The sequence below is a fragment of the Sardina pilchardus genome, chromosome 11 (assembly GCF_963854185.1).
Source record: "Sardina pilchardus chromosome 11, fSarPil1.1, whole genome shotgun sequence".
Lineage (NCBI taxonomy): Eukaryota > Metazoa > Chordata > Actinopteri > Clupeiformes > Clupeidae > Sardina > Sardina pilchardus.
In genome coordinates this window covers 22,384,645-22,401,325 of record NC_085004.1, presented here as the reverse complement: position 1 = coordinate 22,401,325, position 16,681 = coordinate 22,384,645, and the positions used below count along the sequence as shown (strand labels likewise).

Sequence of the window (16,681 nt, the reverse complement as noted above, 5' to 3'; positions counted from 1 at the left end):
AACTCTTACTGAAAGGATGTATACATTTTGAGGAACATAGTTTGGTAGATGTTTGATGGCTATATGTGACAAGCCCTAGGCATCATCCTCTTCCCGAAAAGAGAAAAATCCTGCCCCATCTCCATTATCCATTAGGAGGAAGGGAAGTGAAGGGGATGGTGAGGCGCATGTGTCTTCCGCCCAGCCTGTGTGTGACGGCACTGCACTGTGTTTAGATTCATGTTGCACAATGCAGCGCTCAATTAATAGCTCTTCAGTGTGCGCTTTAAAGTTTTCTTTCATCTTCATCTAAAGCCCCTGCTTTCAGTATGCAGAGATGGGTGAGATCCCCTTTTCTCAGCAGGGCCTCTGTTTATCCTCTCCACTCTTTCAAAAAAAACGTTGTCTCTCCATCACAAGTGCCATGCTAAGTGCTTGGGCATTAATGCAGATTTTAATCTCTTTCATCCATTTAAATGAGGAAGGGGAAAAAAAATACTTAAAAAGAGAGAAAGGGGCTTCAGGTTTGTTTCATCTAAAAACACATTCCTGAAGGCCTTGCCACTTTTTGGTGCGCGCTTCTCTCCTTTCAGTTGTGTGCATTGCCTCAACAATGCGTGAATGTGGCCATGCAAGGTTTTTTTTCTTCTTTAAACTGTGCATTAAAAGCCCTTGAAACTGCAAAATAATGGTGCTTACAGTGAATTGGACCGTCTCTTGCAGTAATGTCAACGTAATGACAATGAACCTGCCAGGCATACAATACAGGTCTGCATAGGCAAAATGAGCCTTCCCAAGGTGGAACAAGTTCCCTCGGAATTGAAGGTTTGAAGAGCTGTCTCAATCAGCGGCACACACACACACACACACACACACACACACACACACACACACACACACACCGCATTGGCATTGTCTTGGAGAGGCCCAACTGCAGTCACTCCAGACAGACGACGGAGCAGAAGAGTGCAGTGCACATCACAACGCCACGCCACGCCACACACAACACAATCAGATTACCAATGAGTTACGGTTATTGTCAGGAGCTGTGCGTCTTTTCCGCCTCTTTTGTTTTTCATAGTACCCCAAGGACTTTGGCCTTTTCGCCCTAATTGGTTCCAAAGCACACCCTAACACAACCATCTTCAACAAACGCCCGTGCTGTTCCATCTTGGAGCGGTTGTAACGATCGCTTTACAAACAACACAAACGCCTTAATAAGAGACCAGGTGGGGTAATTGATGTGGTTACTAAGTGGCTCATTTGCATCCTTTAGGCATATAAAACAAAGCAGCGGGGGGGGCCTTTAAAAGGCACCACAGACCTTTTCTTACAAGTACAGAAGAGCCCTGGTGGAAGTTCCAATCAGTCATCAAACTCTTCAGGGGTTTTGTTTCATTCTTTCACCCTCAGTCTTTCAAACACAGATGCACACACACACACATGTACACACACATACTGTACACGTACACACACACACACACACACACACACACACACACACACACACACACACACACAAAAGAACACATACACAAACTCACACAACTGGGAAGGGAGACTGGTCTAGAAAAATTGTTAAATTTTAATAATGAATATTAAAGTGTGCTTCTGTGGCTTTAGTTTTTGAACTGTCAGCATAGCCTGTGTTTAGAGTTGATCGTAAAACTTTCCAATTTGGATCACAGGGACCAACTCAATATGATCTGAATGAAAAATGATTCATCATATACATGTAGTCATCCTTTGCACAGTTGTCTTTCTTTTCCAAATGTCACTGAATATATACAGTGTTCTGCTGCCAAGTCGTAAGGATACGGTACAATTAGAGCTCATCATTTTGCCAAAAAAGTAACTTATAGTAGAACGGAACACAGCAAGTATTCCTGTTGGTTAATGTAATTGGCAAATGTTATCAACCAACTTGAACAGACACATACAATCCTCTACATAAGCATTAGTTTGTTTAAAACTTCCAACCCATGCCATCACAAAATAATGCTCCATCTTCACATGTTCACCAGGAAGAATGGCCAAGCTTTTTTGAATACGGGCAGGTGTCTGTTGTATCCATCTAGTCTACTTCAAACCATCTCAGTCTGCCTGCCACCCACTCTGCCAGGGCCCCAGAAGCCCATTAGACTGCTCTGAGTTGTTTTCCTGGAGGGCCTCCTCCGTACACAGGTTGCTGGGTAGCTTTTCCCTACTATGCCGAGCTGCATCTGCCCTCCATCTCCTTCTCTCCCTTCCTTTCAATTCTCGTTCCCTAGTCAAGTGAAAGGAGTGTCTTTCTAATGGCGTATCTCAGGGGAGCACATCTGCTGTTTAATGTTCTGCTGTGGTTTATGGAGGCATCAGCGCGCGCCATAAGAACCGCACCTGCGGAACCGTCCAAACAAGAGGAACAGCACTCTTATTGTAAAACGCCCTTGTAACATAAATATTTCTCTCTCTTAACTCTAAACTCCCATAATGAAGCTGACAAATTCTAACCACATGTCGGTGATACATGGAGTGGGGGGGGGGGGGGGGCTGGGGGGGGGACTGAGAGAAAGAAAATGAGTCAGAGAGAGAGAAAGCGAGAGCGCAGGAGAGGGATGGATTATAATATAGTAGATGAGAGAAATTTGACATTGAGGATGAGCATGTGTGTTCAAAATCATGCATCAAAGATGCATCTCTTATGATTTTGAACACACATGCTCATCCTCAATGTCAAATTTCTCTCACCTACTATATTATAATCCATCCCTCTTCTGCGCTCTCTCTTTCTGTCTCATATAACACTGTGTATCTCCAACATCACAAAATCTCTTCCAGTTCTCCCAAGCAGTTTGCCCAGATTATCTCAACATCAGTCACTACTGCCATCTCATCCACCACACCACACAGCACAGCACAGCACATTGCCGCCTCACTGTCCATGAAGCCTACTCCAGTAGTACCCCCTTTTCTCACACCTTGTCCAGTCTCAAACCACCTCCTAGAATCCCACGGACCAGTGCCGGCAGCTACAGCTCTCTGTCCACTCCATTCCAAGCATGAGTAATCACTGAGCCCACGGATGACAGATGCTTGGTGCGATCATTAACAGTCAGGGCAAAAAAAAATAACCGAAAGAGGGGAACGGCATATATACAGGCCACCTGCTGTGGGGGGAAAAGTATTTCCATGGGAGTGTTTTAGTGAATGGGGGGAAAAATGCTTCCACCATCTCTTAAATAGATGAAACTAAAACAAATCCGGGCTATTTATCAGCTTAGCTGCCTGTAGACCTGTCAGGCTCCACCTTGAGCCATTCATCCACCATACAGGAATTACGGTCAAACAAAAGAAATTCTTGCACGGAAATCAAGGTAGTGCTTTCCCGCTAACTGAAGTTAGTCAGAGGGGAAAGACTCATCGCCGGCCAAGAAAGTGAATGAATGGTTGGAGACAGGACACTGTGCATTTATTTCATCTCTGAGAGGACATTCGACTCTCTGTCTGCATGGCTACCCCTCAAACCAAATTGTACTGGGAATCCCACAGGCCAGGAGATGTCATGTTGAAGATTTTATAGTGTGAAGATACTAACCACAGTAGGAGTAGACTAGTCTCCTTGCCAGTCAAGAGTCAAGAGAACAAGTCTAATTAAATATAGAGTTATGCTTATGCTTATGCTTAAATATGGCAACCACAAATGGATCCCTGACAAACTGTTTCTCACACACGCACGCACGCATGAACGCACACACACACAAAAGACCATATGTCAGTCAGGCAACTACAGACCTTCACCCTATTTTACAGTCTCAAAGAAAGTGAAACTAAATTGCACCATTTGGCTCCTGATTATCTAGTCAGAGGACCATGATATGACTCACTACTGTCTGAAAATCTACAGTAAATCGGACAAGTTTTAAGTTATGGAAGCAAATAGACACACATACACACGGAAAAGCACATGGATCTAATACATTAGCTATTGAGCCTCAATAATTGAGGGCAAGTGTAATAATAGCAACACAATGATTAGCGAACGCCTTAAATTGACATAACTGGATGTAAAACAATAATTTGTTCATGGTGCATCACATTAGTTCTTAGTTTGACATTGTGAAATGCTGAGGTATGGAAATGAGTGTTTTTACGTCATAACATTATCTTGCAAACGACTTGTTTGCACCCGTGAGTAACCATAACGATCTTTTCAGTGGTGCTCTGGCTCGCTTTAAAAGTAGATGTACCTTGTAACACAGCAGCAGGGGAAGTGTTTGTTTTTTGAGGCATCAAATAATGGGAGAACAAGACTGCCATTACAGGAGCTTTTGTAATTCACTTGTGCCTTAATAAGGTATGATCTATAGGCAGACGTATCATTTAGAGCCTCAGCCATATCTAATTAGGCCCATCATGCTAACTGCGACAGTTCTGTCTTTGTACAAAATTGAGATCGTTAGCAGCCCCCAGGCCATAGCTTCATGCTTATATCCCTGGGAGTCACTAAGCATTTTATAATGTCTGATTTTTAAACGAGAGTTTTTAGGCATTGGGTGTGTTAATGGTAATGAGGTGATGGGAGTGGGAGATGGGGTGTAAGGGAGCGGTGTCAGATAGTCAAGACCCTGAGTTTTCAGATCATCAAACAGTCTTAACGTGTCAACGCTTTCCGTGATCCTGAAGACAAAACTTACAGAAACATCAGTATAATGCAATACTCAAACACAACTGCATTGGAGTTCCACATTTGACACTACACTTCTTTCCTTGTTTGATGTTTTCATTTTGTTAGTCAGTACCTCAGAATCTTTGTGTGCGTTTAACCCTCTTTCAGAAAGTGTCAACTCTGAGACAAAAGTTTTCATTATGCTGCTATGCCATGCGAGGCGGTCTACTTTCTAATTCAATCTATCTGCAAGCACATGTGATTGAATTGAATTCCAGTGCACGAAAAAAGGAGCTGTCTCTCAATTCATGGAATTTCACTAAGGAACAGCTTCAACAGGTGCTCAAGAAACACATACTACTAAGAATGCATCTCTCATTTACTCCCCGATGAAAACATTTACAAGCCATTTAACCGGTACAATATAATGAGTCCCATGGCGCCAAAACACACTGACTATTAATTCTGAAACAATAATCCAAAATCCAACACAAGTTACCCCTTCCCCGTGAGTGCATCGTTAAATCATTTACACACTTGTAGCCAATATTGCCTCAAACAAACATGGGAAATGGTTGAGGTTTTTTATGGTCTCTGAGGAGTACTGGCATCGATTGCTGATTTAATGAAAGCTTCTGTTCCCTCTGGCTCCCTGTGCTTTTCCCATTCCTCACTCTTTCGGGTCACTCCGCTTAAAATGCCTCCCTTAATCAGATTTCTGTTAAAAGCCGTAAATAGAATCATGGCTTGGTTGCCAAGACACGCTCCCCAATCTGCAACACTAAGCCAAAACCTGTGATGGGTTCTGTGTCTCTGTTGCAACAGGCAAACCACCGCACACAGCCACAGTTACTCAATTCTGGAATGATAACAATAGCCAAAAGGCAGGCCTACTCAACCACAGATAGTCACACGATGGCCCCCAAAACATCCCAGTTTGGCTCATCTGAGTAACGTAGTCCATGTGGACACATTCATTACATTAATAATGCATTTGGTTTACCCTATCTGAAGCACAGTGTCAACAATGCTTGTTTGCATGTGTGGGTAAGGTAATTATTTGGATAAATTTACTTGCTCGTCAACATAGAAGCAGCCCCGTGTCTGATCCTGGATGGCACTTCAATACTGAAATACAGAACATTCAGGGTTTTGAGTGGGGCTGTTCAGCAAGATGTACATCTGGAAGCAATCACATCAAACAGATCTTGGCAAGGCCAGTGTCTCGAGTGAAATAAAAGATGCTCTGTTTTCAGGTTGATAGGAGGTGTAAAAATCTCAGCCATCTCTATCCGTGCACAGTTTATGTTGGGCATATTTGAATTGGAGGTACTACTGTGAAAGTCAAACACAAATTGAGAAAATAAAAAACAACCTGTGATATTATCTCAGCTAATCACGCTGTGGGGTCCCTCTCTGAACGCTATGTTGATTCTACAAATATTGACCCATGAAAGGTCATAATATTAAATCGAATCAAGACCGCTGCATAGCGGTTCTGGGTGAGCCTCACACATTCATACCATGCGGTTTGCCCCCTCTACTTCCAGCTCCTGTCCATGCCCAGCAGTAACAAGCAAGGTCTATTTTTTAACATTTACACATGTGAAATCAAACCAATGTAGGGATGTTACTTAGATTCATCCACCATATAAGGGCATAACCTGGTTTAATCCAAATATTGGTCAAATTCTTTTCTTCCCAATTTAAAGGGATTATACGGAGTAAAATGCACTTTAGATCAATTTACGGATGATTGGGAGTACATATGTTGAGAGATGGAAATGTCGCTGCTGCAGCTGGGGAACATTTTAGCAACACTTCAGCAACATTTCCGGAAAGGTACTGACTCGATTAAATTCATTCTGGGCTCTCTATCCGACCACATAAAGACCTGGGGATACTTCGGTTTGGCTTTAGGGACCCTCTACTCACTACCACGTAAGTGTAATGTTGTTTGGAACAGTAGAAGAGGTATAAAAATAGCGTTTTGTAGCGGCAAAAGGACATGCCCGGTTCACTTCCAGGATCGAACTTTCTCAAAACACATCCGAATGACATGATTTGATGTCAACTCAACGTATGTACTCCCAATCATCCGTAAATTGATCTAAAGTGCATTTTACTCCAGATAATCCCTTTAAAGCGTAAGTTTGGCGGAAAATGAAAATAAAGCTATTTTCTGAATGAAAATACATCAACTAAGCCGTGGAGGAAGTAATTTTCGCTCATCACGCAGTACAGAGCTAGCAATGGCAGGACCTACAGCCCAAAATCGCAAACAGTGGGTTAGCATAGGGCTTTCAGCCATGCGCTTTCAAAATCGCATTTTTAAACCACTAACATTGCTCAAAACAGCGGCAAACCTCGTCAGCAGCTTGCTCTAGGTGTCTACACATAAAACGAAGCACCAATCAGTCTGTAAATTTTGGAATAGTCTGTATACACGTAGAATCAGTTTGAGACCGCAACCCAGTCTAAAGCACAGAAATGTGACGCGAGATCTCACACGAGAGCTCGTGGACTTTCCTTCGTGAGGAACTGGAAGGGGTTAGTGTTCATAACAGTCTTCTTTTATAAACGTCGGGTTCGTGAGCCAAGTTGTTGGTGGTTCGTTTTATGTGTAGACACCTAGAGCAAGCTTCTGACGAGGTTTGGCGCTGTTTTGAGCAATGATAGTGGTTTAAAAATGCGATTTGACTCCCCGTAGGAATAGCTCCCGTGCTTCCGTGTGAGATCTCGCGAGACATTTCTGTGATTCAGACTGGGTTGCGGTCTCGAATTGATTCCACGTGTATACAGACTATTCCAAAGTTTACAGACTGATTGGTGCTTCGTTTTATGTGTAGACACCTAGAGCAAGCTGCTGACGAGGTTTGCCGCTGTTTTGAGCAATGTTAGTGGTTTAAAAATGCGATTTTGAAAGCGCATGGCTGAAAGCCCAATGATGACCCACTGTTTGCGATTTTGGGCTGTAGGTCCTGCCAGTGCTAGCTCTGTACTGCGTGATGAGCGAAAATTACTTCCTCCACGGCTTAGTTGATGTATTTTCATTCAGAAAATAGCTTTATTTTCATTTTCCGCCAAACTTACGCTTTAAGAGCTTCATCCATCCATGATGGTTGAATTCTCTTAGTCCAGATAAAGGAGTCCTCTAAAATAGCATAAATACTGAAAATTTAAGTTAAATGCTATGTTAAAAGTTTTAAAAGTTGTTACGTGGTTTCTAGGTTAGAATTTTTTTCTCACATACAGCAAACATCCCCTCACAATCTGTCAGCTGCCTGTCCCCTGAATATACTGTAAAAAAACGCAGTCCTTTTGGACACTCCAGGCTCCAAAAACTGCAACAAAAACAGCCTGGTCCAGCCTGGACACATGACACTTAGATAGAACCGGCACAAAGGTTCCCGCCCCCACGTTGGTTCAAAACATGCTGACAGCACACAATGGGACTGGGCAAAATCGATAGATAAATCAAACATTTTCCCGCACGAGTGTGTTTCAGCCACAGTATCCACGACAACTGGGAATGTTAAACATGATTATGACTAGATGATGACTGTACCTAACAAGCGACTGGCTGGGGCGCCTTCACCGCACGCCGGCGACCCGGGTTCGATTCCCGCCCCGTGGTCCTTTCCGGATCCCACCCCAGCGCTCTTTCCCACTCGCTTCCTGTCTCTCTCAACTGTCCTGTCATGAAAGGCATGGAAGCCCAAAAAATATACTTAAAAAAAAGAAAAAAAGAAATGCACCACGTTTTATTTTGTCTCACCATAATTGGTCGTGTGACTACTCGTGTAACTGTATTTTAAAAGGGAAAACATGGAGGTGTTTGGTCGCTTCTAACTTCATCTCTGTTTGGATCCTAATGAATGAACTGGGCTAGCTAAGTGCTATCAAAGTTGTGCAGCACGCCAGAGACAGGGAGTGCACGCATTGAAACGTGAGAGGTATGCATCAACTCGTCTTAGTTAAGGGAATAACGTAGTTTAATATGAAAAAACGGTGAAGTGTTCCTTTAAAGGTACAACTGTACCGATAATGCAATAACAGCCAATAATGTAATAATGGCTAATAACGTAAAAACGTTTTGCCAATAACGTAGAAAGCTATTACTGGCTGGTTATTGCATTATCGTCTGGGTTAAGAATAAAACGTTAAAAAATGTGTGTGTGTCTGTGTGTGCATCTATCTATCTGTCTGTCTGTCTGTCTGTCTGTCAGAATGATGTAAGAATGCACATTTACTTTGACACTCATAACTAAGAGAGGAAATTCTCTATTGGAGAAAATCAAAATGGAAACAGTGATAAATGAATTAAATAATTCTATAGACCTAAAAATAGAATCCCGAGAAGACATAATCTGCTCAACATGTTGTGCTATAAAACCTACACTTTGTATCTTAAAACCAAAACTCTTCTGTAGGCCTATAGATTAAGGGGTAATTAAATTAGCAAGAACAGTAATTAAAGATCATTAGAAACATTATTAAGTCCAAAGGTTTTGTGTGTAAAGGTTGATGGTGGTGTTCTTTGAGCACCATCAAGACTACATCAAGATTCAACACAAGACAGAAAAACCTTGCCATTTGAATGGCATGGCCCAATTACCGACTGATGTACACAGGAATCATTTCAAAATAATTAAAACTGTCTAGCATATCAACAATATTAACTTCAATGTGTCTATGCAAGCCAGCACTGCTCTTTCTGGGCTTTTAAGGCAATTAAGCGATGGGCCTGAACAATTATTTCTCTTTTCCTGGACATTGATCTTCCTCTTTTTGGCTCCTAAGAGGCCATTTCTACTTACCACCTGAGACATGCGCTCAATGATTCCTTACTGATTAAAATAAATCAAGCCTCTGAGTTCCTCATTTCCGCTGCTTGAATGAGTGTAGAATGCACTGAATACAATGAGTAGAACAAATAGCTTCAAAGTAGACAACTATCCTTTGACTAAAGACCTGCACAAGCAAGGTTTTCAGCGAGTAGTGCCCTTCTGCTGCCTTCAAAGTCAACAGAGATATTGACAACAAAATAAGGCCTTGAAGCAGGCAATGCCAAAATATATATCTAATGTCGAGTGGCATTTCACTAAAATCAGTAGGCCTATCTGCTGATTTTCAAAATTCTTTCATGTTTGGGCTGTTTTAAAATGTAAACTGAATGACGGACTGATTCACCTAAGCAGGGGGAATACCACCACCTACAGTTAGACCTGGAGGCCTAAGAGAATATCAGTGAATCTAGTCCTCATATTAAATGCCATTCTAATATATTCTAAGATGTCTCACCGTTTCCTGAATAGAACACCTTCTCTGCAGTGTCTCATACATTTGGATGCTACTCTTTGACTGGATGAGAACTGTGTCCCTGAAAAGTACAAATATGAGCTTTGGCCAAATGTTAAAGAAGCTCATAAAGGTGGCTATTACACATACTGTAGCATTGGTGGTAACACATGACACTAACTTTTTACATGTTTGGTTTGGGTGCAATCCCATATGAAAATTCCATTTAGGAGACATCCCAGCCCTTCCTTTCTTTTAAAATGATGGATGGTTTAAGGTTGTTCCATCTCACTTACAACTGTTTAAATGGCCATAATTATCTGGGGAATGTGCAAAAGCCTGAATCCTCATTGAGGACAATGACTAGTTATAAAGAGTTTTCACACGCGTAAATTATTTAAGCCAGACGGTGTCTTTAGAAAATGCCCAAACCCACTTGGATTTATTGCCAATGCTTTGAATGCCAAAAACTTCAAATGAGATACAAGGCAGTGTTTACTTTTTCTTTGGCTTGCATGCCTTAAGAGGGAGCTTGTTGTGTTATGTTTGGATCATATAGTATCTAAGTTAATCAGCTGTAATGGTTGTGCATTACAATGTCAATTTTTTTCTGCCCTGTTTATTTAACCAATTACTCTCACCTTTCTGCAATTAACACCCCTATTTTATTTCTTTATTGTCCTTTCTTCCTACAACACTTGTCAAAGCGTCACTCACCAAACACCTCTCGACAACAAAATTATGATTGGTGGAGCTTCGCTGTACACCCATAAAGAGTGATTATTTCCTTTCAAGACACTCAGTCTCCACCTCAGTCAAAAAAGTGCTTCTTTGGATGCCAAACTCCACATGATAGATGAGCATTTCTTTAGTGCAAGGCCAGTCCTAGTATGGTGCATGCACTGGAGCGGGTTTATAGAGTCTTTGATAGATGTTGTTTAGAGCAATATAAGCCCCTCGTATGCTAGTGTCAGCACCTGACCTCACCGCAGTGATAAAGCTATCAGATATAGTGTGTGGAATAAGACATGAAATATTGAGAGGTAGGCCACCATCTTGGAAGAAACTCTTCTACCTGGCTTCATACCAGAACTAGTGGAACACTTTTTCAACATGGATGTTCAGTAGAATATTAATTTGATTGTAAATACAAACATATAATCCTCAAGCTATGTTTCACATCTCTGCAGGAATAAATACATTCGAAAAAAGTGTCAATAACCCTATGAAATAGATGTCACTGGGGTCCGACGGAGGATTAGGGCCGCAATAAAAGAAAAAAATATCACAAACTTTGAGAATAAAGTAATTAGGTGCTGTGTCCACCAAACGCGTTTTTTGCGCCGACGGCGACAATTTTCAATGTAAAGTCTATGTAGCTCAGCGCTCATAGCACTGGGCGCCCTCGACGGAAAAAAACTCTCGGCGCCGACCGTTTTTTGTTGCAGCGCTCAGAGTGCTCAAAGTTGAAATCTGTTCAAATTTTAGAACAGCGCCGGGCTCGTCAATGGCACTTCTCGTTATAAACCGTCTCTGGTTTTGGTAACTTAGCAACAATAAACACTTATCGAAGCCAAGAGAAGGAGGTTGAGGGCGCTCTGGCTGTTAAAAACGCGTTTGGTGGACACATCACCTTAATTGTGAGAATAAAGTAATAAATTATGGGAATAAAGTCGTTAATTACGAGAATAAAGTAATAAATTATGAGAACAAAGTCATTAATTATGAGAATAAAGTAGGCTAGTTAATTACGAGAATAAAGTCATTAACTACGAGAATAAAGTCATAATATTTAGAGAATAAAGTAGTAAGTTACGAGAATAAAGTCGTATATTGACAATAACGATGGTTGCGCTGTTGCTGTTTATGATTTCTATACTACCCTCTGGAAATCGTCCATAAATGCACAGACGTTTACACATTTTACGTAAGTTAAGACAAGTAAATGGACCTGTTTTGAAAGAGAACCTGTGTTTACTAACGTGACAGTCTGCAAAGTGTGTAAATGAAAGGGCTCTCTGCCTCATACCCTCACCACACACACTAGTGATGCGCGGGACGGCCCGAAACCCGCGGGATCCGGGGGGACCTATTCATAGACAGTTTATCTAAATATTGTTAACCTATAACTTTAACATGTTTCTATCGACACTACTAAATGAACACTTGTGCTTGGTGGGTTTAAGTTTGAAACTTCGTGAGCTATAGTTTTGCAGAAACGCTGATTCGGCTCATTCATAAAACTGACACTTTATTCTAGTAATAAACGACTTTATTCTCGTAAATGACTTTATTCTCGAAATATTTTGACTTTATTCTCTTAATAAACGACTTTATTCTCGTGATTAATTACTTTATTCTCTAAATATTTTGACTTTATTCTCGTAATAAACTACTTTATTTTCATAATAAATGACTTTATTCTCGTAATAAACTACTTTATTCTCGTAAACTTTATTCTCAAAATATTAGGCCTATGACTTTATTATCGTAATAAACGACATTATTCTCAGAATTAATGACTGTATTCTCATAATAAACGACTTTATTCTCGTAATTTATTACTTTATTCTCATAATTAATTACTTTATTCTCGAAATATTATGACTTTATTCTCGAAGTTTATGATATTTTTTTCCTTTATTGCGGATTTGCGGCCCTAATCCTCTGTCGTAAGCCTACCTAGCTAATAATAAAGACCCCCATCATGTATTTTTTTCCAAGGTCTTTATGCATAGTAGGAGCCCCTAAAGGGACCTGAGGAAACTTTTATCTTTCAGGTGCGCACCTAAAACGTTTCAGGTGCGCACGTAAAACGTTTAGGTGCGCACGTGAAAGTTGTATGTGCTCACCTGAAAGATAAAGTTTCATCAGGTCCCTAGGCACTCCGTAGCCTAGAATGCAAATGTTGGCTAATGGCTAGCCTACAGTACTTCACAACAACAGACTACACACAACGCTAAACTAAATGCAGCCTAGCTTTCAATCGTTGCAGGTGAAGTGTGAAGCATACATTTTGAAAGATGCAATGATACTTTTCCCATTATAGGCCTAAGTTAGGCCTAAATACAGTCACTCACCTTTTACGGAATGCTCTTCAAGTTCACAAAGGCCGACCATCAGACATCAAACCACGGTAGCCTACAGAGGGACGTCAGGCTAGCAGGATAGCAGGCTACGGAGTGTAATGAGCTTCTTATTAATGGACAAAGAGTTTTTCCCACTCACTTCTACAATAAATAAACTATTGACCTAACAGAGTAGCCTAGTCTGTACAGACACGAACATAGCCTAGCCCTGCTGTAACTGTTGGGGAAACTGTAAGCTTGGTGAACTTTGCGCAAAATGCTATGCTAACAACTGCATTTACATTGTACCAGATGGTGATTAGCACACGGATAAACAAAACCGAGCGAATTCACGTGCAGGCAAATGAAGCCTACTAGTACAAAGGGAGAGTTACCCTACCTTAAAATGGCTACTTATGTTTCAGTCTTATTTTTGGACGTTCTAGAATTCCAAGAGGTGGAGAGATTCTCAGCTGGAACAGCTCCAGTCTTCTGGGCATGTATGCTTGCCCTGAGGTCAGTACGTCCAACGTCCCACACGTCTATGCACTTGACAGGCGAGTTCACCAGCAGACAATGCAAAAAGACAGTTGTGGTTAGTATGGAGGTAGATTTGTGTCATAGGTTAGGACACAATTTTTGTTGACTTTGGTTGTGCTGGTCATGAACAACTGAATTTTAACATTTGCTGTGGAGGGGTGTCTACCATTTTTAAAAGTTGTCTGAACAAAAGTTACAAGGACCTTCAATTATTATTTCTGTTTAGCTCTAAACTGATAGGTGTCTACAGCAATTTGTTAGCCCATATAACATTTGACATGAGGATATTAATTAAACTTAAGACATACACAGGCTGCAAGAACTCAAAAGAAGAAAAAAAAACCATAGAGAATGGTCCCTTCATTTGTTTTCAAACCTGCTAACTGGAACATGTATTAATTCAACCAAGTCAGGCCGTCCTACAGCGGGATTCGAGCCAGGAATTGAGTGAAGGTGTTTGGGCTGGAGCTCAACACAGCCACCTGAGCTCCTTGGCTGATGGTGCAGGCAATGCCGCACGACACAGCTGTCCAAATAAACTCTTAATGGCTAGGCTTGCTTTTGCCCTAAGAGAAGGCATGTCATGGACACACGTAACCCTGCCAAACGAGTCAAGTAGCCACTCTCATGTTCCTGACTCTCAAATGTAAAACAGTGTGGTGCTCTGTTAAACAGTCCTTTTGTGAATTATCCAAATTAAATGATTTTTGGTCTGTACATGTCAAGGCATAATTAGCCACACTTAAATTATTCTATTACCTCTTTATTTGTACATCAACCTCCTCAAATTTATTAAAAACACTGTCAACACAGTGTAAAACATCAGTTTATCTTAGCATGACAAGTTCGGTAAGGTAACACCAATTTAAATGTGTCGGTGATGTTGGCCTGTACGTTGTATGTTCTATGAAGTTGTATATTTTTCTCCTGCATTTAGCTGTACAGTATATTTAGTGGCATCTTGCAGTGAAGTTCCAGATTGCTAGTGAATGCCTCTTCCTTGCCAAGTATGTAGGAGACGCTACTGTGACCCTCAGGTGTCATAGAAATGTGAAAGGCCTTATCTAGGGCCAGTGCTTAGGTTTGTCCACTCTTGGGTGGATGGCGGCATAACAGATTCCATGAAAGAGATCCAGCTTCTTAGATATACGCACATCCTGGATTGTTCCGGAGCTTTTCAAACAGGAATTTGTATATACATTTGTGTGGGAAATGGCTATTCTAGCACTACTACTGTACTTCCCCCTTGTAATCCATGCAATACATACTTGATTCCTCTAGCATTGGACCCATTCTTTCAGGGGGGGAAATTGGTTAGATCATTGAACAGGGAAGCCTTCTGTCTTCCTGTCTCCTGACGTAACCTGAGTCAGCTCTGAGACAAGCCAGGGACTAAATATGGTTTATCCTCTTCGTTCATCCTAGATCAGGACGCTTGCAGCACAGAAGCAAAAGTAAGGCCCTAGCCCCATGCTGTTCTACTGGGCTGAATATGACAAGTCCCTCTATATTCAGCTACTGTCGATGACAACTTAATTCACCACATTTTTCAACGATGAGGGAGCTAAGCAAACCACCAGTGGCAGAACTGAAGTAGAACGCCAAACATATATGCATACAAGCTGGCCTCGTGAATCCTTGGCTCCAACCGAAGTGAACACAAACATACTGGCATGTAGACATACACACATACATAAGCACACAATGACAAACAAGCACACACATACACACATTCAAGTACACAGTGGTCGTAGACGTGCCAGTCCATGGAATTGGTTGGTAAGGGGCCACACGGCAGCTTTTCCCCCTCAGGTCTGTAATGAGATGTTCCATACCCAGCTGGTGGTTTGTAAATCCGCTTTGGCTTGGGGGGGTGACCATGTCAGGGGAGGCGAGGCTTTGGGGGAGCCCAGCCAAAGAGATGTGGGGCTTGTGTGAAGCTGAGGGGAACTTAATCCAGTACTTGAGGTTGGACCCGGCTCTGCATGCTGCATCTTCAGGCTCCAAGGCCCTCGGAATATAAAGGGGCCTCCATCCCTCCCTCCTTCCCGCCCTACCTCTCTCTCTCTTTCTCTTTCTCTTTCTCTCTCTCTCTCTGTATCTCTCCCTATCCCCGCCGATCCCTCTCTCCCCCTTTCTCTTGTTCCATCGCTCTCCACAGAGGTCTACGTCCTGCTCCCACCACCCCCCACCCCCCCCACGTCCACCCCCTTCTGCTTCCCTCGCCGCATGTATAGAGAGAAAGCGATCGCTGGGGCCTGTTGTTGTTGGACGCCACTGGCGACGAAGGCGCCAAGCCAAACGAAAGGAGCCGGGGCTGAATGACACACGGGTCTCCCTCTCCCTGTTTCCTCTCCTCCAGCCTCTTTTCCTTGCCCCCCCCCCCCCCCCCCCCCCGCCTTCCCTCCGTCCCCCGACCCTCTACTACTACAAGTCTGCCTCCTCATCCAGACATGAATGAGCTCAGCCGTCTCTCAAGTGGTGCTCGCACTCATTCTTCCCCGCGTGTTGTTCTGCACTCCACTTCTGAAGCGCCGTCTGCCTCTTTCAGCGGGACAGATTTCCTCTGATGCACGCAGTGTTTTCTTTACAACAGTCGGCCATCAGTGAGGCTTTGAAAACACTGAAAAGATAATGCCATCATGGGCTATGTTAGATTGTCAGATGTGTGAGGGTAAGTGAATTGAAGGCACAGTGGAAAGAAATGTAATTGTTTCTGCTGGTCCATTCACGGAACTAAAGTCCATGATCATCAGTCTCTGTGGACTCAGGCCTTGGTATTGTCACAAATTATTTGTGAATCAAAAAATAATGTTTGAAAATGTATGACTGGAACACAGGTGAAGGCATACCTTTCAAAATATATTTATCAAACTTAGAAAGCTGAACTGTGAACTGAACTGTGACAAATCATTCATCCTAATCTGAGAGTGGCTATACCTCGATTAACATAATTGTTCCATCATCACTAGTGTTGTATACCAAATTTACAGAGCATCTAATGACATATTTTGTTTTTACAAACTCAACAGCGAGTACACGATGCCCAGTCAATATTTCATGAAATATATTTATACATTTATTTAACTACACATATTGTACAGGGTGTGCACAGAATACAGAGTGTGCACTGGCACTAATTGGA

At 42.1% G+C, this 16,681-nt stretch overlaps 1 long non-coding RNA gene across 1 annotated transcript in view; it reads right to left on the bottom strand.

Moving 5' to 3' along the window:
* The window catches only part of LOC134095368 (uncharacterized), a 41,862-nt gene extending 28,321 nt beyond the window's left edge, over window positions 1–13,541 (bottom strand). Inside the window, exons 1-2 of the long non-coding RNA XR_009940564.1 lie at window positions 13,397–13,541; window positions 13,009–13,103 (exon numbers count right to left, since the gene is read on the bottom strand). This is a non-coding gene — a long non-coding RNA (uncharacterized LOC134095368). The remainder of the gene's footprint in view (window positions 1–13,008; window positions 13,104–13,396) is intronic.
* Window positions 13,542–16,681: the final 3,140 nt, after the last annotated feature.